The sequence below is a fragment of the Oncorhynchus mykiss genome, chromosome 30 (assembly GCF_013265735.2).
Source record: "Oncorhynchus mykiss isolate Arlee chromosome 30, USDA_OmykA_1.1, whole genome shotgun sequence".
In the NCBI taxonomy this organism is placed as follows: Eukaryota; Metazoa; Chordata; class Actinopteri; order Salmoniformes; family Salmonidae; genus Oncorhynchus; species Oncorhynchus mykiss.
In genome coordinates, this window is record NC_050570.1 from 38,833,445 (window position 1) to 38,859,968 (window position 26,524).

A 26,524-nucleotide genomic window follows, 5' to 3' on the forward strand; every position below is an offset into this window, starting at 1 on the left:
GGCCAACTCCATATCAATGCCCATGATTTTGGAATGAGATGTTCGACAAGCAGGCGTCCACATACTTATGGTCATGTAGTGTATGTGTTGCTTTGTCAAATGTAAAACAATAAATATATCATATGGTGGAGCATGACGCTTATTGTTTGTGCATAAACCCCCTTATAAACAACAAAGTTTACAACGTCAGAGTTGATAGCTCAGGGAGGAGAATCGCTCCTCTGTTGCCTTGAGACACACATTTAAAATAAACAAGCTGTTATTCAAGTCAGAGGAAGAGGAGTGCTGGCACATATCTGTGCTGTGGAGAGAGCATGAAATCCAGACAGATGATGGTGATCGTGTCATGGAGCCTGCCTGACGGAGGCATCGTTCTGCTGCCCAATGTAAAATGTTTGTTTAGACTTGACGCTTGTGGCATTCAGGCGCTGGGTTCACGTGCTAAATGCATGGAGAGGTGTAAGAAGCTGTGTTGAAAAGGGTAACTGCTTTGTCATGCTGACTGCGTTCTTCTGGACCTGCATCACATCTATAGCTATTTTTACTTATTTAGCAGACGTGACTGACAACTCAGTTATGACCAGTAGGCTACATTTAAGAGTGCACTCAAGCGCTTTATATTTAGTCAACTGGGCAAAACTGGTTGAATCAACGTTGTGTCCACATAATTACAACAACAAGAATCTACGCGATGACGTTGAATCAACGTGGACAACCAATTGGATTTGCAAAAAGTCATCAACGTAAGGGCCTTTCGTCTTTTTATCACCCAACTATTAACCTAAGTCCAATTTTGTTTGTTTGTTGTTGATTTCACATTGAATATTATGTTAGTTGACAAACTCAACCGAATGTAAATCAAATATAGGCGTTGATCTGACGTCTGTGTCCAGTGGGAGAGATGGCAACTGCTGTGACAGATTGTTAACTTGAGAGCCTCTCACGAACATCCTTTCTTGGGTTACTGAAGGTTTGCGTATTTGTTTTTCAGGAAGAGATGGGTAAAACACAGTACTTATAGCAGTAGTATTAGCCTGGCAAGCCACTGATCCTGTAAGCTTACATGAATGTTTTCTGCATGGATATCCACGCGGCGAACATTCATGTACGCTTGCGGGATCAGCGGCTTGCCAGGCTAGGTGAGTAAGTCAATGTGACGTAATGTCAGCTTTCCCTGAGGACCTCGCCAGAATGATTGATCTCCTCTAATTACCTGTCAGCCTTTCATGTCGTCAGTTAGTCCACAATGAATACAATGGCATACAAATATGATTTGGTGAACCGATTATTCCGCCTGCACTTTCCAGGAGAAGCTGTTGGGCTGCTATAAAGCAAACAAACAGTTCTAGTGAAGAAGAAGAAACGGACCCATTCGGGTCAAAACACACGTTCCGTTAACTCTCGGACTAATTCACATAACCGAGGGCCATATTGGGGCTAGGAAATGCCCACTGAGTTCAGTAAGCTTAGTTAGCTCCCTGTCTTATGTAGGTACACTGAGTGTACAAAACATTAAGAATACCTGCTATTTCCATGACACAGATTGACCAGGTGAATCCAGGTTAAAGCTGTGATCCCTCATTGATGTCGCTTGTTATAAATCCACTTCAAATCAGTGTAGATGAAGGGGAGGGAGACGGGTTAAAGATGGATTTTCAAGCCTCGAGACACGGATTGTGCCATTCAGAGGGTGAATTGGCAAGACAAAAGTGCTTTTGAATGGGGTATGGTAGTAGGTGCCCGGGCGCACCAGCTAACTTGACACAACTATGGGAAGCATTGAAGTCAACATAGGCCAGCATCCCTATGGCACGCGTTTGACACCTTGTAGAGTCCATGCCCTGATGAATTGAGGCTGTTCTGAGGGCAAAAGGAGGTGCAACTCAATATTAGGAATAAGTATATGTTTGATATACTCAGTGTATATCTACAGTGTGACAGAGAACCCTAGCCAGCCCTGGAGACGAAGAGTCACCTCAGTGTTACCTGAGCCGTGTGGAGATGACACAAGCTCTTCTTAGATCTGGACTGTAAACCCTGACACTGTCTAAGGGGCCAAGCGAAGCCTCAAGCAGCTCAGTGCCAGGGCAGGACATACATACTGCCATGGCAGCCGGGTCAATCGACAAGGATATTTTAGCATTGACGGCCAAAACCTCTGAAGCCACTTCACTTCCCCCATCTGGTCCATCCTCCTTCCCTCTTTAGTTACAGACAGTAGCAAGCAGCACCCTTTAAAAAAAAAAATCTTTCTTCAAAGTGCCCCGGGCCCGTGGTGTTGAGAAGCGCTTAACGGCCATTCTTTTTAAAAGGTTAAAGAAAGTTTCGTAAGCACTCTGGAGAAGTCACTTTCCGTGAGCATTCAGGCTCTGCCCAGTCTTTTACAAATACACCAGGAGGAGGGACACCTGCCTGTACTGTATGTGCTGACAGCTACAGAATTGAAAAGAGAAGGCCATAATCATGTTGAGATAAGTTCCCCTCAGCAGAAGGTATTGATTATTTGTGTGTGGTTAGATTTGGAAAATTCAATTAAAGGAGTTGTGCAAAGGATGAATAAATTCTCCCCCTCCAACCCATACAGACACGTTGTGTTCTGAATCAATGTTGCACTTCACAATATATTTTCTTAGGAGGATAAAAAAATAAATAACATTTAAACAGTTCTGCTTACGACAGAAACACATTTTAGTTTCTCAGAAACATTTAGTCACGGGCAACCCCCCAACGTGTGGACATCTTCTGGGCAGTAACCGATTTTTACTGTCATTTTCCCCATAAGAAAACCCTATATAATATGAATTTTCAGATGACAAAATGAGGAGAAAGGGGACGGCTCAGCAGTATAAAAATTGATCAGGCCATAGATGGGTCCATGTTGAGGAAGATTTGTATGTCAGCAGTAAAGGGGTGTATTAAAGAAAGGATTCCCTAAATGTAATAAAAGCGATGAGATGGGCGGGTGTTTCCAGGCCCAGGCTTCACCACTATCTGCCACATCAATCCTCTCTCCTCCTCCTCAGACCCATGCCACCTGTTTGGGAGGAGTTTTATGCTTTTTGATTAATAAAAAGGCTGCAAAAAGGAGCAGAGCTGTATATTATTTTAGTGAAACTTTAAGCCTGCTTGCAGAGCTGTATATTATTTTAGTGAAACTTTAAGCCTGCTTGCAGAGCTGTATATTATTTTAGTGAAACTTTAAGCCTGCTTGCAGAGCTGTATATTATTTTAGTGAAACTTTAAGCCTGCTTGCAGAGCTGTATATTATTTTAGTGAAACTTTAAGCCTGCTTGCAGAGCTGTATATTATTTTAGTGAAACTTTAAGCCTGCTTGCAGAGCTGCAGCCTTTAGTTCGATCGCCCCCAGAGGCTTCAGGCTACGCACTCCTTCAGAGATGATTTCTGACACAGACGATGTCGTTGTATTTTCCAGTTCTCCATGTGAAGGAGAACTATGATTTTACTTTATTGTCAATCAATTAGGTGAGTATTTAAAAACAAAAAAATTAAGATATTTATCTCACTGCTAAATCAAACCACTTGGGCCCTCAGATTTGTCCGTTTGGGATGTGAGTTGCAGTGTCAGTTGTAATTTTCCTCTGAAAGCGGTAACTGTATTTAATCTCTAAATGTGAAGTAGTATCTAATAACTTTTTTGTTCCTTACAGATATTGTCTGGCAGCTCCTCTGATTTGATGAAATCCATAATGGCCTTATAAAAGTAAGTTATTATAGAGCCTACAACTTTATCTCAATGTGGTGATATTGCTGTGTGACAGACAGCAGGGTTACGCTCATGTTTTCCTCTCTGATATCCTCTTGTAGGTTACCGAGGGCAACTGGAATAGCTACTCTCTCCTCTTCCTCGGAGATGGCCGGTTGATGAATATAGAACCCAAGCTGTCAGTTGTGAGGCGGAGAGACGTCTCGGAGGTTGCCTGTCAGTCATTGGGGGAACGTGTCAGAAAGTGAAAAGGCAGCGTTAAGACGTCAGACACATTTACATTGAGCCCTGTCTGCTGGAGAAAGCCTCTCCCTCGCCAGTGACAAATGTTGATTCTACAATAACGGCCGAGACGCAGCGCTGCAAAAATCTTTTTCTTTCAGCGAGCGAACCCCCTCGTCCTATTAGACCTGATGCAGTGTGAAATCCACCCTCACCATTTCCTCTAGCTTCCTGGAAAAGTAAAGTAACATGAATATGGGCTCCGAGGAGAGGCTACAATTTTCACGTACGTGTACACACACTCAGGCACACACTTCAGTCTCCGGCTCTTTATTTGTCTGTGCCTGGGAAGGCCGAGGCCTCTTGCAGCCCAAGCGACCTAAGCAACAGCTGGTGTGCACAGACACATTTCCTATTTCTGCCCAAGGTGGATCATATAACTCTCACTTTATCACCCTTGGAGGCCATGTGAAGGACAAAATGAGCACGCCCATAAACAAAACTAATGTTTTCATACTGGCCCTCTGGAGGTGGTAGAAGGGGCCCTTGGCGAGCCAACACCCCCCCACCACCACTCCCGCTAATCCAACCCACCTCCGGCTTGGCTCCTACCCATATCAACCTAGACCTCGACCCCACCAGCCCTTTCCTCCTCGAGGGTCCCACTTTCCTTCGGTCTCACCCCCGTCTCCAGCCCACTACCCATCATGACACAGGCCACTTAGGCCAGCACTATGGCGATGCTTTGAATGTGGTGCCTGAATTTATGAATTTATACAATTTTCTATGTCATTTCTAGTCATAAATGCAATAGGCCTAGTATGCATTTATGAAAATGACAGCGTTTTGGTAATGGCCATAGACGTTTGTACTTGTTTTTTTTAACTCCACATCTTCATCTGTTGTCCCCTTCCTACCAGTCCTTCCACAGTAGTACTTCTAAAGGCACAGGCCTCTGGATATCTCGCCCTTCCCTCTCCTATCTCGAGTGTTATTGGCTGCAGAGCCAGCGGCTGCAGATACACAGCATAGCAGCCGGCCCTCAGTGACCCGATAACATTTATCGTTGTAATGGATTTTTTTTTATGCCTGTCATTAACTCACAGGCAGAGGGGGAAAAAGATTGCTTGTACCATTTTTTTTCTGTGGTATTTCGACTTTATGACATTATGTTCAGATATGTAATCTTCCATCATCCTAGTTTTAGGGCCTGTCTGACCTGTCACTGCTTTCTGTGTTTAAATGCATAGCCCTTTGTGTGCTGTGTGGACTCTCCTTGTATCTAGCTATTGTAATGAATATTTTATGAAGCTAAATTAAAATGGTTGAAAGACATGGTTTGGCTAATTATTGTCTGGCTACGACACAGTGCAACACTATTACCGCCAGTGATTTAGCTAGCTGAAGACTTGGAGAAGGTGGACACTTTACGAGGGGCTTATTTGAAACTGCTTCCGACGGATCTAATATATGTGCTGGCAATACGGCTGTAAAAATCGAGGTTCATCGAAAAGTCATATGAGGTGATTTTATTTTTCAAGAAAAATACAATTTGTACAAAATAATTGTAATGATGGAACAAACATTTGGAAATATTGAAAAACAATTAAAGTTAAAAAAAACAACATAAAAAATGTAAGTTTGATGTACATAATTAGGCATTGACAAAACACCAACCACTCATGTTGACAGGAGGGTTATCCCTAGAATAAAGATTATAGACTAGTAGCATTTCTCCACGAGTCCTATTGGTCCTTGGTGGTCAGTGACTGAGGCACTGTGCATAGTTTGCTTTTCAGTAAGTTTTCTTTCTACCGGGTAGCGACTACTCTGATTCTTACTCCCAGGTGGAGGCGGCTCGGCAATCTGGACAAGGTTGAAGTAGAAGAGGAGGCCCAGGAAGTGGTGGAAAAGAACACTGACACCAGGAGGGGAAACAAATCAGGCAGCCTGGCCAGAGGGGCCAGCGCCATGCTCATAAAGCACAAACCAGCCATGGCCACGATGGAGATGTAGAACTGCAGGAGAGATTGAGAGAGAGAGAGAGATGGAGAGAGATTTTTCAGGTCTACAGTTTTCTAAGAGAGTTAAGCCGTAACAGTTAGACCACGAGCCAAGGCCCTCTCATAGCCCAGTCAAATCAGAAACTGAATTTGACATGCCATTCAAATTGATAATGTCCTAATGACATTTTACATGAATAGATTTTAGATTAATTAAGGGCTGGATTCTATCAGATCCGCGAAAGCCGATACCAGCATAGCAAGGTTTTTTTGGGGTAGTGTTGGAGGTGGAACTGGGTTAGAGCGGTCAAATCTACAAGTGGCACCCTGCATTATACCTAAAGCAGACATCGCAATTGGCTGCACGGAGTAAGTACCACGAAGAGAAATCTCCATTCCAGTTCGAACACTGGAAGGTGAGACGTAATCTACAACTTGATTAGGCTGGTAGACATCCTCATTACTTCATTTAATGATTTTCAATTTCAAATATTTCTGTATAGCCTACACTTTCTCGTTCTGAACTGCTAACGTGAGTGGGATGGGTGTGGCTTAGTCATAATAACTATGCAAAGTAGACAAGATCAAAAATAAAATGAAGAGGCATCGCATGACGATCCCGCATCACAGGACACTCCCTCATCACAAGCTGACATTTATGTTGCCTCGGCCGGTGCGTCCCGAACAGAAAGGCAAACAGTGTTGGTAGCAGGATCAACATTAACATGTCTATTTGGGACCTACGGGCCAAGGGATCAGTGAGGGTAGGTTGCGTAAGCGCCTCCGTATGAGACCAACCCTATTAAACCCTAGCCTCCTTATTTATGCCTCTTGTGTAAATAAATATATCTAGGCAAAACTTGTGTTAATGACTCTATAAAAAGACACCACTTCCTTCTCATGATCTCCCACACCGCACAGCACCGCCCAGTAGCGGTGTCACTGGCTACGTCCCAATCTCAAATGGCACCCTTTTCCCTATACAGTGCACTACTTTTTTTTACCAGAGCCCAATGGGGCCTGGTCAAAAGTAGTGCACTATAGGGAATAGGGTGACATTTGGGATGCAACCCATTTCTGTGGCTAAGGGAGGGGAGGGTGCAGCTGTAGAGCTGGGCAGGGCCAGGAAGCCATGTCAGACGCCTGTATCTTAAATAAGTGATAAATAATACGTGGGGCCTGGCAGTGGCTTTCATCCCAGGCAGCTTACACAGCTTACAGTCCGTGGCACATTATATTTATTTATACAGTTGCAGAGATATGCATCTTCTCACGTTGATGCAATTCAGGCTATGAAATTACTGTAGCTAGGTTTCCATCCAATAGGTGACAGATTTTCATGCAAATGTTTAAAAAAATCTGCATAAAGTTCGGTGCGTGATGACGTAGTGCACACAACATGTACTGTTTCACTTCATTTGTCATGTACGGAAAAAAACTATGTAAAGTTCAATGTGTTTCCATTGGACCAAAACATTGTTAAATAGCAAATGTGCCTACTCTGGTCTTGGCATGTGCATTCTAGCCAACAGCTTGCTGATACTGTGCGGGTAGGCTAGTCTACATGATGAGATTACTATGGATAAGAGACAGAATATTTTTTATTTGTCAAACGGCAGTCAAGCATCGATCATCATGTCACCAGAATAAGACCCACCAATCTTCCTGTTTCCGTCACAGCTGTCGTGATTTTTTTTGTTTTATACGGTATGACTCTACATAAAAACTGTGGATGGAAACGTGGTTAGCGACAACAACCTTCTGAAATTACTATGAAATCCCTGTGACAAAAACCTCCAGCTCATCTTCGCACCGGGTGGCTGTGAATTATTTTTTTTTTACTTATCTGAAGTAACTTGAGTAAGGTAAAGAAAATATTGGGCAACCCCTGCCCTACCCACTACTAGAACAGACAACATTGCAACTATCTGCCTGGTAAAGAACGCAATCTGTGTTGTCTTTGCAATCGGATAAATGTTTTGCGATGAATTAATACTTTAGCCTTTCCTTCTATCACAGAGAGACATAGAGGTGGTGCAACATGAAAGGGTATATGTTTACACCTCTAGGCTACGCTTACTTTCCACTTGGTGACCCTTCCGAGGTCCATGCTGGGCATACGGATGGGGCGGTGGTAGGGCCCCAGACGCAGCTCGTCTTCTGAGCAATGCTCCAAGGGTGGAAAAGCAGGTATACGCTGACGAACAGGAAGGCCAGGGAGGTGACCACGTACGGCACCAACAGACCATCCTTCAGTAACAATGGCAGCATACTGCGGAGGAAAGATAGAGGGGGAGGGAGCGGGGGAGAACAAGAACAATGTAGTCTCTCAGAAACACATCTCTCCATCCAATAAACTCTGACTATGCCACATAAAGACGTGTGTTTACAATTCAGACAGCCGTAGTAGGGCCTTCTTAAATCCAACAAGACCCCATCTATTCATTGGCAAAATAAATACCCATCACATTTGTTTTTTAAATACATACTTCGCCAGTTCAACAAAGCCAGTACATTCAGACTCTCTTACAATAACTGTGCTTAAGAAACCATTTGACTAAATTACGCAATTATGTCTTCAATTTACCCAAACAAAAGATGTATGTCTCCATCAATGGGTGGAGTGGAGATGCACAATGCGGGCCCTGTCAGTTAGACTGTACTAGAGTTGATACACAGAATACCTTGCTGTCCCTATACAAGACATGCTTAGAGGAGAGGTATGCTGGCAATGCAGTGTAATCCACAGACATCCCTATACTAAACCACACGCACAGCAATTAGTCCTGCTGGAAGAAGTTAATGACAGCTGGTGAAAGTTAGTCCGTTTCGCTTCCTCTCCGACTGTTCCCTTCATACCGACTTCATTTGAATCTGTACATGACTCTTCCGGGAATAAAACCGTCCATAGAACATCAACACAAACATTCATCTGACAAAGCATCCTATACTTTCCGAGGATTTGTCCAACAGCGATGTTAGGAGTTTAAAATCAATGGACAGGATTGTACTTTTTTTTTTTAATAGTCCTATGACCTTTAACCTGGTCTGTTGGTCTGCTATTATTGGCCAGTATACTTTCTGCATCAGTGGGTCCCCCTACTGTAGCTTCTTACGTGAACAGGGAGACCTGTAAAAAACAGATGGCTGGCAGAGGGAGGTCATTCAGTAGTAGGCATACTTGGTCTAGGGGAAGACAGAAAGAATTGGAGGAGAAAAGGTTAAACACCCCTAAATTATACACACTTCATTGAACAATAAACACCCTACCGTCCCTGGTCAAAAGTAGTGCACTACATAGGGATTAGGGTGCCCATTTGGACGCAGGCCATCCCTCCCCGATTGTATAACCACAGTGGTACTCTTTGCGTATCCAGTTACACTCCTTCCTATAGCCCCGAGAATTGATCAACCACAAACAGCGGCCCTCCTCTGCTCCACATCCCGGCGTTCCTCCCTAAGCCATGGACATTGCATTACTGATTGATCCGGGGACAGACAGGTGGGAGATAGAACTCAATCGTTAACGCAGCAACAGATCAGCAAAATCTGAAACCAAATCCCACTGTGCAGTAAAACCTAGATAACCTAGCGCTTACAGTTGCCTGTTTCTTTTTATATACTGCACTGCGGTTGGTGAGGTTAATGATTAGCAACCGCATGCAGGCAGGAAGGCACACACACACATGCATGTGAGCACGCACACCCCTACTCCCCTCTACTCACAAGGCAGGCAGGATGATTGATTTTTCGTGAACTTGGAAGGAGAAGAGGAAGAATGCCAGAGAGGAATTTACCTCAAATGGAATCAAACATCAGAAGACAAGAATACTCACTTACCAAGGGAAGTTTGAACTGCCATAGAGTAGGGTTCACCAATAGTTTGATTGACATAGGTAGGATAGCCAGGAGAGTGGTGGCCAAACTGAAAACAAAACAACAACAGAGAAGAATGAAGTAATCTATCATCATTCATAGAAACAATGCTATGATAAATCGGACCAAATAGTGAATGGCCCAGCCCAGAAACCTAAACCTCATGGTGAAACCGAACTGTGCGGCTGCTGGCTCGTTTTAACCCCAGCATGGTCCACCCATAAGACCACCAGCTATGTGGGAAATGTATCAAATACTGGCCCGCTTAGGGCACCCCAGCATTAGTTTAACCCTTCAATTGTCACTCACTGGGGATAGACAGAGAAAGGGAGGGGTGAGAGGGGAGGGGACCAGAGGGGTACCTCCACTCCGGCTGAAGGGTTAGGGATAGGGTAAGGTAGGGCAGCACATGAGTGAGAGGTGAGGGCAGCTGTGTCATGGGCCCCATTAAGGCCTAAAGGGCCCCCAACATGGGGCAAGAGGAGTGCTTAGAGGGGTAATGGATGGGTGGGCTATGGAAGTGGGCTGGAGGGTCAGGGTGATTTAGAGTACAGTTCACAGATCATTTTCTGGGGTTGTTGAGAACCATTTAGTGGTATTCCACATCCATAAATAGTCAGCACAGTAGTTCACATCAACTGTAACAGTAAGGTGACCAGTGATACCAGGCCATAGAAAGACGTATACCCTTCCTCCCCTCACAACATACAGTTATTATAATATTCACCCATGACCAACAATATCTAGTGTTTTCATTTGTGTTAAATACGCTGCAGTCACAGAACTCCCAGTTAATCCCTGGTCTTAACAGTCTGGCAGGAACTCGTCCATCCTGTTCAGAGTGCACACCCCTAAATATAGCCCCACGGGTTATTCAAGCACACGCCACCATGACGATGAGAGAAGGGTTCTATGACTGACTGTAGCCTCTCCTCATTCATGTGGACCTTAGGGGAGAATAGTCTTTGACTGGCATAACATTTCATGTCGCCACAGAAAAGTTAGCTGTATCTTGCTCCCCCCCCCCCAAACAGAAATGGTTCAAATAGTTTATTGTGGATTTCCAAATCTGAAATCTCATCAGCAAATTGCCAACAGTTGTCAGAGGGCCGATAAAAGCCCATAGCAGCTGGTAGTGCTCAGTATTCAGAAGCTGCTCTCGCATATTATTACAAGGGATAATCTTCATTTCACTCTGCTATAACACAGAGGCTCTCGTGTGAGGCTTCTCAGAGAGCGAGAGAGAGAGAGAGAGAGAGAGTAGGGACAGAATGAAAGATAATGAAATGGAGTGAGAGAGAGAACGATAAAGAGATGGAGAGGGGGATTACCCGAGGTAGAGCTGGGTATCAGTGGACAGGATGGTCTTGATCTTTATCAGGCCGTTCAAGCTGCACCCATGTGTTGGCCACTTGATCCTGTCAACACACACACACACACACACACACACACACCTTTAAATACAAAAATAGCTCACTTCCTATACTGATATACTTTAGATTTTTAATGAAGTGTTGATAATCCATGTGAATCAAATACAATGTGTTACAAAACTCATCACAAGCCAAGGGTTTCAAATGTAGAAACTCACATATATGGTATTGCAGTATGCAATGTTTTGAAGAGAAGCAAACAAGTGGCGTTTCTCCAAGTAAAAATGGCCCAACTGAAAGTGCAATAAAAATCCCTTCTGTGCATTCCACAGTGCATTGACACAGGAGCGCTTCGGGAAGCATTACCAGCCTCATAAATCGCCCCTGCCAGGGTCCAGGGAATGGGATGTCACTAGAAGCAATGCACTTATTTGTACACTTGGGGACAGAGGGTTAAATGTTCAAAAGATAATCACATTACAACAACTTCTGCATACTTCGGCACATTCACATTCAGACCACCCCATAGAAGACCACTGTAGTGTCACAGTGTCCACCCACCACACCCACCTAAGGCAGATGGAGTTAGGACCGTTGTGATTTAAGTGCCCTAGAAGTTGTTCTGGGATCAGATATTAAGGCGCTTCGGTTTCTGTGATATGAAACAATGTAGAAATGCAATGCATAGATCAGTGTAACCCAGGGTTGACCAAACCTGGTCCTCTAGTACCCCAACAGCACACATTTGTATTGTAACCCTGGACAAGCACACCTGATTCAACCTGACAAGTAATCATCAAGCCCTCGATGAGCTGAATGAGGTGTGTTTGTCCAGGACTACAACAAAAGTGTGTACTGTTGGGGATACTGGAGGACCAGGGTTGGGAAACACTGGTCTAACCATGTCTTGCGATAGTGTGGTCCCTTCTATAATGTGAATTTCTACAAGGTCCTCTGGGCCTTGCTACAGCTGCTCAGAGCACAGCTGTGTGTGTGGAGGTTACGGACAGGCCCAGTCAGCAGGCAGGCCGTCCTGCCGACATCTAGGCCTCATCTCTGCTCGAACACCCCCCTCCTATAGTCTCGCCAAATAAGTACCCTACCGGAATGTCCCCCCAATGCCGCCTGGGCTGAGTTCAACACATGAACCATGGGGTTCGGCAGCAAATGTGGGTTAGTGCTGTTGGTGGCGCTCCTCACCTATAAGCCTCTGTGGAATGTCACAGGCTGCAGCATTTGGTGCCATTTTTGTGAAGCAGGAACACTGAGATGGCCAGAGTGCTGTTTGATGGGTAAACGTACAACTTATCCTCCCGCCCCTCCCCTTCTCACCCCCGATCCCCTCCTCCTCACCCTCCCACCACTTCTCGCCATGTCCGCTTTTCTTGGCCCGGCTTCCGCTTACACAATTTCACAATTAGTTCAGAGAGGCTTCACCTGGAGCCCCTGGCACCGCGGCCCGTAGGGCTATGGAGTCACTCACACCCTGTGTATTATGTTTGTATCGTTTCATAAACAAACAACTGCCATGCATACTGCCATCCTGACCAGCCTCACAGAATTTTCAATTACTTCTCACTTCACCGCACCTTGGGTGCCACCTCCGGGAATGGGTAGGTCTACAGGACACGGCGGGCATAGGGGAGGTTTCAAAAAGCTGAGCCGCGAGCCTTGGCCTCAGCTGCCGACCCCCTCTACACCCCCGACCCCCCCCCCTCATCCTCCTCCCCCATAACAGTGTTACTTTACCTCAGCACCTCGATCATGACACGCTTTCAACGGTGCCGCGGAAGTGTTTGCGATGCTGCTCTCACTAATGTCCCCTGTGTGATCCATCATTGTCCGTTCATCTTTAATTTCCTCCCCTCTCTCCCGCCCGCCCTCCCTCGTTCTTTCTCCCTTCTCTTCCAGTGTGGCCTCGCTGTGTGTACATACACACGTGTAAGTTCACTTATCAAGGACGCAGCGGTTTGGCTGACAACATTTTGCACAACGAATGGATGAACTCTGACACGGATAGCATTGGACCCTGGCACCACATCACATCACATGGCCCCACAATGATGTGCTGAAATGACCCTGGCAGTAAATTAGCTAGATTTATCTGTATCCTCCCCACCTAGTCACAATGACCCCCCCCCCCCCCCCCCCCTCATTCAACATTGTATTCCTCTGTTTTCTACAATCCTGCATGGGATCCATTTCCAATTGGCTAAGCACAGAGGAATTGAGCGTGTGTGTGTGTGTGTGTGTGTGTGTGTGTGTGTGTGTGTGTGTGTGTGTGTGTGTGTGTGTGTGTGTGTGTGTGTGTGTGTGTGAGAGAGAGAGCATGTAGGCTGTGCTTTAAAGAACTGGGGGCACAACGCACCACTCCTGTCTATAAGGGGCAGCACTGTGTTAACTACCTTAGCCCCCTCGTCTTTCTACCACCAACTGATTTCAACTTGGCAGATATTGTGGTCCCTCAGGTAAAAAAAACGCAGTTATCACTGTAGATCACGACGGTCTCCTAAACGATAGGTAGGCATCCTCTACATCCTAAATCAGGGCTATTCATACAGGGGTGGAGCAGCAGAGGTACTGCAGGGCCTCCTCAAATTATTATTTTTTGATTGAATATCACTAGCGACAACAGAATAAATAGATTTTGAATGACATACCTACAGTAGAAAACAGGAAAATATTTGATATTTCTAATGATGTCAACTTAATAGCTAATTACACTGGAGTAATCTGACATAGTCGTGGCAAGTGCTGTTGCTTTCTCGACCAAAACATGGCTAACCTTTATTTAACCAGCCTAGCGGCTGCTATTAGCTAGGAATGTGTTTGGCGTTATATTACCTTTCTAATAGGCTATGTTAGAGACTACACTTCATCTTCCGATTACAGAACTGTGGGGATGTCAAAATAATGAAAAGCTATCTACCAAATATAGTCATATTAAAATGTTGATTACTTCTTCCCATTATCCTTCACCTGATGATGATACACGATGTTAAAAAAGTGTTTTGCTAACATATGATGGGGGGGTCCCTGTGTTACCAGTTTGCCTGGGCAGGGGCAGTGTTGTAAATTAACTGAGTAAAAATATTTTGAAGTACTACTTAAGTCATTTTTGTTGGGGTACTTTATTATTCATATTTTTTTTACAACTTTTACGCCACTACACTCCTTAAGAAAATGCACTTTTTACACCCATACATTTTTCCTGACACTCAAAAGTACTTGTTACATTTTGAAGGCTTAGTAGGACAGGAAAATGGTCCAATTCACACACTTATCAAGAGAAAGTGTGGTCATCACTACTGCCCCTGATCTAGCGAACTCAAAAAACTGAAATGCTTGTTGTGTAAATTATGTCTGAGTGTTGAAGTGTGCCCCTGGCTATTTGTAAAAAAAAAAAAAGGAAGAAAATCGTGCTGTCTGGTTTGCTTAATAAAAGGAATTTGAAATTATTTATAGCATTTACTTCTACTTTTGATACTTATGTATATTTAAAAACCAAATACTTTTAGATTTTTACTCAAGTAGTATTTTACTGGGGGACTTTCACTTTTACTTGAGTCATGTTCTATTAAGGTATCTTTACTTTTACTCAAACATGACATTTGGGTACTTTTCCCGCCACTGGGTGGGGTTCCCTAGGCAACAAAAGTCTGAAAACTCATGTCTTTGTCTCATGTCTTTATGTCAAAAGACTGGGCTGTGGGATGAAGAACCTGGTTTGGTCACCATAACATTGGTTGGTCACCATAACATTCCAGAACAGGGATCTAGATTCAGCCGTGGGACGATTTTGGTTGGAGAACCGGAACATAATTATAATTATTTGTGCACTGCAAATTGCCCAAAAATAGATTGTACTTGAAAATAACAATCATTTGATACCTTGATTACATTGAGACACGATCATGTCTCCTGCTTTATTTGTGGGAAAACATGGTGAACAGACTTCCTAAATTAAACACGTTTAGCTGAAATCCTGGTGAATTTAGTAAAAAAAAATTTTTACTAAAACTTTGGGGGGCCAAAAAACACAATTTACTGTTGTCGACCCGTTCTAGAAACTTTAGGTGACTCATGTCGCAGGATATTAGGGAAAGAACTTGACCCTGTTGGTAGAGCATGATGCTTGCAACGCCAGGGTTGTGGGTTCGATTCCCACTGGGGACCAGTACGAAAATGTATGCACTCACTACTGTAAGTCGCTCTGGATAAGAGCGTCTGCTTAATTATGTAAAACGTAAACTTGAGAGTATGACTAATTGGCTTGAACACTGAAAAATGTTGGGGACACTATCAATTACACAGTATGTACCTCGAAGAGGCCCCACTCCACAGGAAAGAGGCAGTACAGGGCCTGGCTGGGGTCAGACAGGAATGGCAGCCAGCAAACGTCACCAGGACTGTTACATCGATCTTTACTAGCAGGAACAACCTCGGTAGAAGGTGGGTGAGAAGACAAATGGTAAAGAACACCGAACCTTGAAATGGAACCCTTATCTACTGCACCAGAGTCAGATGAAATCCTTACAAGTCCTTAACCATTATGCGCTATAAATGCACTTGTAAAGCAGTAAAACATTTAAATTCATATTTTCAACAGTATGCATGGGCTGAATCTCAGCTCTCTCTGTTGTTCTCTCTCACATGTTCCTCTGAGAATTAAGATTGATGTAGCGGACTCCAAAAAGACAACAGCTGTGTACCATGACTGTCCGTGCATCCCAAGTTAGTCAATGTATGTTGTGAAGACCATGCATCAGCTAAAAGTATTTCACAGTAGGTCAGCTGTAGAAGTTGTGTGGTGGTAAAGTTGCACACACAGGAATAGCTGAGGAGCTTGGGCATGGCGATAGTGTCATCTGGACATATCTTCCCCTACCCATCTAATCCAGCTATCCATTTGCTACCAGATGCCCTTGGTACATTGTTACTAGATAAACAAATGTGAGGACACTAGTAACAGTCATCCAACCGGATTGCCTCGCCTCAATAACTCCGCTATTGTGTGTGGCAGAGTGGACATAGTATAGGCTACTTCATGGGGCCATGTTTTGTCCACTGGCTACAGGAAGTTGTTGATTCAGAGTATTTCTTTAAAAATAATCATTCTGACTGTGATTCAGAGTTAACGAAAATAATCTGATCTTTGATGCTTTTTTCCCCATCAGACTTGATGGTAAACTGATTGTCTGATTGATTAATTTTACACAGTGAAATCATACATTCTCTGCTGGCTCTCACACAACATCTTTCCACACACACAAACCTCCTTAGCCAGGGCTGTAAGTCTAAGTCGGCTAACTCACCCTCGGCCTGCCAGGCCCTGCTTGAAACACTTGCCCAGTAAGTAGCAGAAGAAGGGCAGGGAGTGGTAGAGCTCCATCTGTTTGTAGTTGAGGGGCCAGGACGAAGGCCAGAGAGCCTAGCATGTCCCAGCCCAGACCCAAACCCACCACACCCCATAGGGCCAGCCCCAGGCTTACACTGTTGTATTTGACGCCCGGTTAAAGAATATAGACATGACGATACGGTTAACCCCGAAAACACGTGGACATTGGTCTATATGGATAGGGCCAAATTGAAATGTTTCCAACAGAAGAAACTATAAAAAGCATACGCATGACCATGGTAGTAATTGAAACAGAACACTTTGGAGATTATGGAGAAAGGATCAGTCCAAAGAGGAAGACACAACAGTTCACCTGACACAAGCCTGAATCCCAAACATTATACACGGTTGATTGTTTGTGCATTTTACATTTACTGTACTTTACACAGCATTTGTCAATAGCGAAATCGGAAAATACTCCTGATACATTCAGAAACATTTAAAAAAATATGATTTGAAATGTTGGAGTGGGTGCAAGATAAGAAGGGGGGAAAACGATGACAAGGGTTTGAATGACAAGTCTAAGTGGTGTTTCCAAGTGGCCACACACCTCTCCAAAGTGTCCCCAGAACCTAAGTCCTTTCAATGCACTTTTATGACTCAATGAAAGAGCCTACAACTATCAGATGCTTTTTTTGAGCTCACCTAGCTTTGCCATTGAGGAACTAAAGGAAGCACACTTGCCGTTTTTTTTTGGTCTGGAACACAGCCCTGTGTCCCCAACATCCCAAAATAAATCACAATCTTTTGACCGCTTATCCTATTGCCGACATGCTATAAAATACAATCTTACAGCGTTAGGCTTTCCAAAGGCACATCAGACAAACAGATTGTAATTTTGGTGCGCATAGAATGGAGTCACGAGTGCATTCAAGTGCGTGTTTGGCGGCTCATTTTCCTCACAGTACGACAAACACAGGCTCATTGTGTTCAGGACAACCCAGGGTATAACACCTGTCATCCTTATCACTGTAGATCCATCACAGTGATGATAAAACGTTGATCATGTAAATGACATGAGTTTTCAAATATGGGACTGTTAACATTTGGGCTCAGGGGTGTGTGGTTTGCTTGTATGACATCAAAGCAGTATTTATTATACTCCTCAACGTCTGCAGCAATTCGCTCATTCAGACAAAAAAAGAGTAGCCCGATTAGAGGGAGGAATGGGGGGCATTTTCTTGTCGTGAGCGGTGCTCAAGTTTATAACGGTTGTCAGTCAAAACCCCTACAGAACTATGAAGTGGAGAACCTGACCTCTGATGTCATGTACTGTACACCATGTTGCTGTACAGCCGCTGCGTTCCAACTTAGGCGCTTATCAATGACAACATTTTCAACCCGTATATGGGATGACAGGGGCTGTGAGTGGAAAGGGCTCCAGCTCATAGAGTTTCTAACGCTGGTCAGTCAGAATCTGTAGTGCAGTGACAGAGACAGCTTTGGTTTTTAAAAGACAACTGGAAATGCCCGAGGTCGATGAGAATAAGGCCTGGATAGAGCAGGATACAGGACTGTGCAGACCTAGTATCTTCATTTTTCTAGTTCTACAGTATATTTGCTTTTCTAGTTTGAGTATCTTTGTTTTTCTAGTAACGTTTTAGTTACAAGCAAACAGAGGACATGTACATGACAGAATTCTGCCTTACCTTCTCTTGTTTGATCCTTCACTGAGGTAAAAAAAAAAAGAAAAAAAAAATGTAAAGCACAACAGCAGGAACATATATCAGCAGATCTGCAACAGGAACTGAGAAAAGATACATATATTATTCAGTCCCAAAAAAATGAATAATAAGTGAATCATCCTATTCATTGTCTTCCGACAGGTGGCGTCTTCCAACAACTCTTTGACGCTCGTCCCTCAACCGACAGTTAATGCCGAGGGAGTCGTAATGCTATCTGATGTAAGACATTGCTTCCTCTTGTGATAAATGAATGTCATACAGTACAATCAGTATATATATATTCTCAAACAGGATAGGAATGTGCAGAAAGAAAGCAAATTCTTCATATCGAGCCATGAAATGAGTCCCTTTTGCGTTCCGTTGATATTTTTTGGTAGAAATAATGCACCAATTATGTATTTTAAAAGCTTGATATACAGTCTGCTCCAACTGTATTGGGACAGTGACACATTTTCGGTTGGTTTTGTCTCTGTGCTCCAGAACTTTGGATTTGAAATGATACAATGACTATGAGGTTAAAGTACAGACTTTCAGCTTTAATTTGAGGGTATTTTCATCCATAACGGGTGAAACGTTTAAAAATGACATCCCTTTCGTACATAATCCACCCATTTTAGAGGACCAAAGTATAGGGACAAATTCACTTACATGTGAATTAAAGTAGTCAAATGTTTAGTATTTGGTCCCATATTCCTAGCACGTAATGATTATATCAAGCTTGTGACTCTACAAACTTGTTGGATGCATTTGCTGTTTGTTTTGGTTGTGTTTCAGAGTATTTTGTGCCCAATAGAAATGATTGAATGGTAAATAATTTCTAAACACTTCTACAGTGCCTTGCGAAAGTATTCGGCCCCCTTGAACTTTGCGACCTTTTGCCACATTTCAGGCTTCAAACATAAAGATATAAAACTGTATTTTTTTGTGAAGAATCAACAACAAGTGGAACACAATCATGAAGTGGAACGACATTTATTGGATATTTCAAACTTTTTTATTCAAAAACTGAAAAATTGGGCGTGCAAAATTATTCAGCCCCTTTACTTTCAGTGCAGCAAACTCTCTCCAGAAGTTCAGTGAGGATCTCTGAATGATCCAATGTTGACCTAAATGACTAATGATGATAAATACAATCCACCTGTGTGTAATCAAGTCTCCGTATAAATGCACCTGCACTGTGATAGTCTCAGAGGTCCGTTAAAAGCGCAGAGAGCATCATGAAGAACAAGGAACACACCAGGCAGGTCCGAGATACTGTTGTGAAGAAGTTTAAAGCCGGATTTGGATACAAAAAGATTTCCCAAGCTTTAAACATCCCAAGGAGCACTGTGCAAGCGATAATATTGAAATGGAAGGAGTATCAGACCACTGCAAATCTACCAAGACCTGGCCGTCCCTCTAAAATTTCAGCTCATACAAGGAGAAGACTGATCAGAGATGCAGCCAAGAGGCCCATGATCACTCTGGATGAACTGCAGAGATCTACAGCTGAGGTGGGAGACTCTGTCCATAGGACAACAATCAGTCGTATATTGCACAAATCTGGCCTTTATGGAAGAGTGGCAAGAAGAAAGCCATTTCTTAAAGATATCCATACAAAGTGTTGTTTAAAGTTTGCCACAAGCCACCTGGGAGACACACCAAACATGTGGAAGAAGGTGCTCTGGTCAGATGAAACCAAAATTGAACTTTTTGGCAACAATGCAAAACGTTATGTTTGGCGTAAAAGCAACACAGCTCATCACCCTGAACACACCATCCCCACTGTCAAACATGGTGGTGGCAGCATCATGGTTTGGGCCTGCTTTAATTCAGCAGGGACAGGGAAGATGGTTAAAATTGATGGGAAGATGGATGGAGCCAAATACAGGACCATTCTGGTAGAAAACCTGATGGAGTCTGCAAAAGACCTGAGACTGGGACGGAGATTTGTCTTCCAACAAGACAATGATCCAAACATAAAGCAAAATCTACAATGGAATGGTTCAAAAATAAACATATCCAGGTGTTAGAATGGCCAAGTCAAAGTCCAGACCTGAATCCAATCGAGAATCTGTGGAAAGAACTGAAAACTGCTGTTCACAAATGCTCTCCATCCAACCTCACTGAGCTCGAGCTGTTTTGCAAGGAAGAATGGGGAAAAAATTCAGTCTCTCGATGTGCAAAACTGATAGAGACATACCCCAAGCGACTTACAACTGTAATCGCAGCAAAAGGTGGCGCTACAAAGTATTAACTTAAGGGGGCTGAATAATTTTGCACGCCCAATTTTTCAGTTTTTGATTTTTAAAAAAAGTTTGAAATATCCAATAAATGTCGTTCCACTTCATGATTGTGTCCCACTTGTTGTTGATTCTTCACAAAAAAATACAGTTTTATATCTTTATGTTTGAAGCCTGAAATGTGGCAAAAGGTCGCAAAGTTCAAGGGGGCCGAATACTTTCGCAAGGCACTGTACATACATGTGGACGCTACCATGATTACGGATAGTCCAGAATGAATCGTTAATAATGACGAGTGAGAAAGTTGCAGACTCACAAATATCATATTTGTGCATAATCATGGTAGCATCCATATTAATGCCCCTGAACAAGGCAGTTAACCCACTGTTCCTAGGCTGCCATTGAAAATAAGAATTTGTTCTTAACTGACTAAAAGGTCAAAAATCATATATATATTTTTTTTGTGTAGAAGTGTTTAGAAACACATTCTATTCTTATTTACAATAAAAGTGACTCCAAAATGACACAATACATTATTTACCATTCATTTCTATTGGGCACAAAATAACCTGAAACACAACCAAAACAAACAGAAAATGCATCCAACAAGTTTGTAGAGTAACAATCTTGATGTAATTATTGCGTGCTAGCAACATGACACCAAATACTAAGCTTTTGACTACTTTAATACGCATAAGTGAATTTGTCCCAATACTTTTGGTCCCCTAAAATGGGGGGACTATGAACAAAAAGTGCTGTAATTTATAAACGGGTTTCCCCGAGATGGATGAAAATACCCTCAAATGAAAGCTGACCGTCTGCACTTTAACCTCATAGTCATTGTATCATTTCAAATCCAAAGTGCTGGAGTACAGAGCCAAAACAACAGAACATGTGTCACTGTCCCAATACTTTTGGAGCTCACTGTATTAAATGAAGAGTAAGATTTGCTTAACTGCCCAAATTCAGCATTTTGACATGATTTTAACCCACTTAACCACAAAATATCCCCTAAGTTTTCACCATCATTGTAAAGCCATAGTTATTTTATTGCTTTGATAAAAGTAATTTCTGAAGACTATTATTTATTTAATGTGATTAGTGACTCATTTTAAGGTGAAATAAAACACCTGTCCCCCATTTTAAGGTCAACCCTGTTACGTCAACTAAGCTCTCCTTTTAATATGATGAAACTATTCCCCTTTAAATATATATATAAAAAAACAACAACATTGAACATCTAACAGTCTAATCATAGTGTAAAAGCAGGTGGGCTGTTTCTACTCTTTCTGGCCATTTTCTGGTATTTTGTGGTGGAAAACTGAGTGGGTCGAGCATAACACATCAACCCTGTTACCAATAGATAGACAGGCTAGAAATGTCTTAACAATTGCATTTTTTGTTGTTGTGAAGCTTGCATTCAATTGCTCCTCCCTGTTGCACACAAGCTTCCATTCCCCCTGTCACAAGGGGATTTATGGCTGATTTTAAGATAAATCGTCAACCTTGTTGCAGTTAACCTGTTACTTTATTTGGCACATACTAAAACAAAATGTAACCTCTTGATATGGGAAAACATGTTTTTTTAATTCAATTGAACATGTGACAGAATGTAATAATTTGGTGAAATACATTTTTTTCCCCCCCACCAAGTTACACTACCCAAAAGGGACTCATTTCGTGGATAACCCAGTAAACAAATAATCACCTATAGAACTTGTATGTAAAATGTATCTTCTAAAATGTATCGTAGATGATGTGCAACGGTTTAACAACTGTTTGATACCTGTCCTTCAGTTGTCTTAGCTGTGGTTCTCGTAAACATCTTATGGGCTAAGCTTTCATAACCTTGAGACGTGTGCAGTTCCACCCACTCTGGGTTTATCCGCTTGGCTCTGCAGGGAAGCACATACACATGGTGACATAGTGTTAGAAATAACTTGTGTGTGTGTGTGTGTACAAACAGACTTAGACATGAGCACAGAGTAGGCTATGTTAGGCTGTTAGGAGGGAGGGGGGGGGTCAGTCTAAACCCCAGCATTTCAAGTTGTTGAAGTACCTGGATGGATAAAGAAAAAGTTGAGTTCCTTAGCTAAAAACCCATACAAATGCAAGACAATAGCATAGGCTATTGGACAGGTGCATCTAGACCAGCCTACCATTCATAAACAGGCAGATTATATGTCACTTCTTGCCAGTGCCGTTGAGTTTCGCCCCTTACATAGGGGGTTTGCCAGCCCCTGGAAACAAGATAAATGTGTGAATATGCTGCTAAATGATAATATCTACTAGCTAGCTACAGCAATAATATGCAGAGGAAGAGAGCACAGTCATGCTGCTGAAGAGTGGCAGCAAGATGACTCTCATATTTTTGTTCGTCTAATGGCCATAATAATTGCACCAAAATACCGGCTGCCTTTCACCACTCAAAAATCAGCAATTTGATACGTTCACAATGCCACGCTAGCTAGCTAGCTATGTTTGAAACTGAGAGCTGTCAGTGAGCACTGCAGGTGCAGCATTAGCACAAATAAAGCTAGCTAGTCCACTTCCTACCTGAATACGAGTTCAAGGATTACAGCCCATCTCGCCGTAAAACCGAGCAAAACACAAAGGGATACAAGACTCCAGTTCTCCATGCCCGCGAGCATAAAATAGCTTTATTATCGGCAACGAAATGCTTTAATTTTCGGTGCATGTTGCAGATTCCTGCAGGATTGTTGTTTACACCCCATGAACACGTCAGAGCAGGCGCTGGGTGATGACGTACCCCTCTTTCTCTCTGTGCCTTTTGGATTAGAGATGGATGATGCTGAATGAGGTCGATATATAGAATATTCGATCCCCATCAAAAGTGGTATAAACCGACATGTTCACATCATGTGTCAAATATGCACAGGTAAGAGGTGAAAAAGCAGAGATAGTAAAGGATGTATCCATTTTGTTTGTTCATTTGTGATTTGGAGATTTATGGAACCAGTTTTCCACAAATGTCCTTTTAAAATGGCAGTGGTAGGCACACATGAGTTTGAACGCTTAGCAACCGTTTCCAGGTGTTGGTCTAAATGATAAACGAATGCCTAGTCTGAACATTAGACTGACTTATTTTCATACAAATGATTAACCTGAAACGTCTGTGATGAGTGCTATGAAAGCCATGATTCTCTCTGGAGGATTGACATAAAGGAGAGAGGCTATAGACTAATCACAACAATATGTGACAACAATATGAGGTCATTTATGAATATCAAAATACTGTAGCAGATTATACTGTGTCACCAAGGTGCTTGTTGTCACCTTCAGTCCAGTTACTTTCTGCCAGAGGCACATCCTGTATGACCTTTCAATCCAGTGACATCTACATTACAACCATGTCTCTGTTTCCATTCTGAGGGGTAAGAAGGTATTGGATAAAACACATCACTTCTTTGTGGTTCACGCATCAATTATTTATAAATAATAATAACCTCGGACAACTGCTGATTTGCAATGACTTTCATTACAATGAGAAGCCTATAACTCATTGATGGCCATTAGTTATTAATACCCTGGTGTGCCAGCTTTACTTTGTCATTTATTGCTTAATCTCTGTGCCTTTTAAATATTCAGTAACTGCTGTATCTACATTTACTGTCTATGATCTGGCCTGGCTTGTCACCCCTGCTATAATTCTATATTGAAGGCTTTCCAGGTCTTGCCTGACCATGCACTGTGTCTGAACTGGCACCATATTCCCTAATGCACTATATAGTGAATAGGGTGCCATTTCAAATGCAGACCCAGTCGTGGGTTATTCCTTTACCCATGTTTTGAATGTATAGAATAGAGTAGGCAATGGTTGTGGAGAAAGAGATGAAGCAATGCAGCCTTGTTCTTTGCTTGCCAATGCCACATGAGTGTATATGGTTTTTACTATACCTATGTTTTCTACCAATCCAATAGAGTGGGGAATGGATGTGGAGCAGGAGACCAAGGAACAGAAACAGCTTAAGCTGGGGTACTCTTATCATCATCACCAATGACTGAAGGTGCTGCTACTGGACTCTAGTGGATGCTTGTCTGTTTGCCCTTAGGGGATGAAGGGATCAATTAAGTAATGAAGTAACTCTATCCAATAGGTGACACTTGTTGTTGCTACAACACAGTATTATGGCAATAACAACATTGTAATGGCACAATGGCAGTGGTAGCTAAATGCAACAACCAGGTATGCAACCATATTATTAATAATAATAATGTAATAATAAAAATATGCAACCATTTTGTTTTGTTTGCACAGTTAATATAATTATTGACCATTTGCCATAGATCGTAGGAAATTATTGAAATGTATTTGTAGATTTCATTACACACACACACACACACACACATACACATTCCCAGTAAATTGCACTTTGGATAAACTGAAACACCTTGGAAATGGATCAATAAAGTATTCTCATTTTTAAGAAACAGTGGGAAATAGGCCTACAAAACAGATATTATTTTGGGAATGTCACCTGGAATATTAGCTATGTGTCACCTGGAAAATGGATCAATAAAGTATTCTTCGCGGCCTACATTCCCAACTGAAACACCTTTTATAGCTAATAAAGTAGGCAGTACAAAACAGAGTGATCATCATGGGAATCTGTCATTTGCAATATTAGAGGTCCGAGTTCCATATTAGAGAATTTATTTCATATGGTGAATCAATTTGTGTCAACCAGATGACATAGGCCAGTATAAGGCCCTTTTATGTGCAACTATATGGGGAAATGTGTTCCTTGTTTTCTCTGTTGTAGGCCTAGTACATGTCAAATACAAACATTTAGAACACATTTATACACAGACACAACTGTAAATAAACGTAAATAATAGGTGAGGCTATACTGTAATATTGCTATTAGTATTACTCAATCTTCACTCAAAATGCCTTGCTATATACTGTATACTCAGCTAAGCTTTCATTTACAGCCCGATTTTGATTTTATATCTACTGTATTAATGCAAGACTCTTTTTATTTAATTTATGTCAAGTATACGAGAGAATCTCTGTGGTGTTCCATGCTGACTGTGCTGTCAGTATTGAGAGTGTGTTAAAGGGTTGTGGGAACCGCTTGTCCTCGCTATCCATACACCCCACCTGTGCAGGGCGCGAGAGCAGGTGCAGCTGCAAAGGTCAACGTCGTGTGTGATTGTGAGCCCCGCGCAATCTACTAAGCGCAGCAACTTTCAACAGAGCTCTATAGGATTTTTAGGCCACCCGAAAACGGAAACGCGTCCAAACATTTGTGCGCAGGTGATCATTCTTCCCGTGTTGTAAGCCGTTTCGTTGGACAAGACGTGGCTATGTCAGTATGAATATTAGCCTATTCATCATATTTGACATATAGTAGCTTACTATATACCCTATCTATACGGCAAAACCTTAAAACCTTCAAAATGGCTAAACCAGGCGTCATTTCCATCCAAAAACGTATTTGATCGAGACCTGTAATAAATATGAATGTTTAAATACCAATTTGAAGTTTATTCATATAAATAATATCTATACATATTATCGTTATTGTTGTCCATAAATAGGTTATGCTTGTTTTTTCGTCTTAATTCAAGTCAAAATAGTTTTATTATAGTAGCTTATTTTTCATATCGGCTCCGATTTGTTTTTCTAAGAATATATTATGGGAAAGACAATTATTTCATTGTGCACAATATGAAAATACTTACATATTGTGCTCAACAATTCATCAAAGCAACCTGAGACTGCAACAAGAATAAAAAAGTATATTAACTTTGTCCTGGTATTTAAGCTTACATTATGCAGCCAATTATTTTGAGGATTGTGATTGTCAAAACGAGTTGGCAGCCCCTGTCAGTCTGCTTAAGGAGCTCTGGTGGTCCACGGTTGCAATACCCATCGAAGGTTACTACTTGACGTCAGGTATATTAAAAGCATGGGATCTATTATAACCTTGCACTTGTTAAAGAGTCAACTATTTCCCACCAGCTGCCCCTAAAATAGACACACTATTAAATCCC

The 26,524-nt window shown here is 42.3% G+C and overlaps 1 long non-coding RNA gene and 1 other non-coding gene across 3 annotated transcripts; one reads left to right on the forward strand and one right to left on the reverse strand.

Annotated features, from left to right (window-relative positions):
- Window positions 1-339: 339 nt before the first annotated feature.
- On the forward strand, window positions 340-5,281 carry LOC110521807. 2 transcript variants are annotated; one of them, XR_002473217.2, is made up of 3 exons: window positions 340-743; window positions 3,669-3,721; window positions 3,826-5,281. It is a non-coding gene; the product is annotated as an uncharacterized LOC110521807 (long non-coding RNA). The 2 variants fall into 2 exon arrangements; XR_005040978.1 differs by lacking the exon at window positions 340-743 and adding an exon at window positions 3,094-3,483.
- A 178-nt stretch (window positions 5,282-5,459) lies between these two features.
- LOC110521806 lies at window positions 5,460-23,249 on the reverse strand. The gene is made up of 10 exons (XR_005040882.1): window positions 23,060-23,249; window positions 22,663-22,743; window positions 22,290-22,398; window positions 18,246-18,343; window positions 15,520-15,639; window positions 11,157-11,243; window positions 9,786-9,874; window positions 9,066-9,135; window positions 8,030-8,221; window positions 5,460-5,964 (listed from the first exon to the last, which is right to left on the reverse strand). It is a non-coding gene; the product is annotated as a dolichyl pyrophosphate Man9GlcNAc2 alpha-1,3-glucosyltransferase (transcript).
- Between the last annotated feature and the right edge of the window lie 3,275 nt (window positions 23,250-26,524).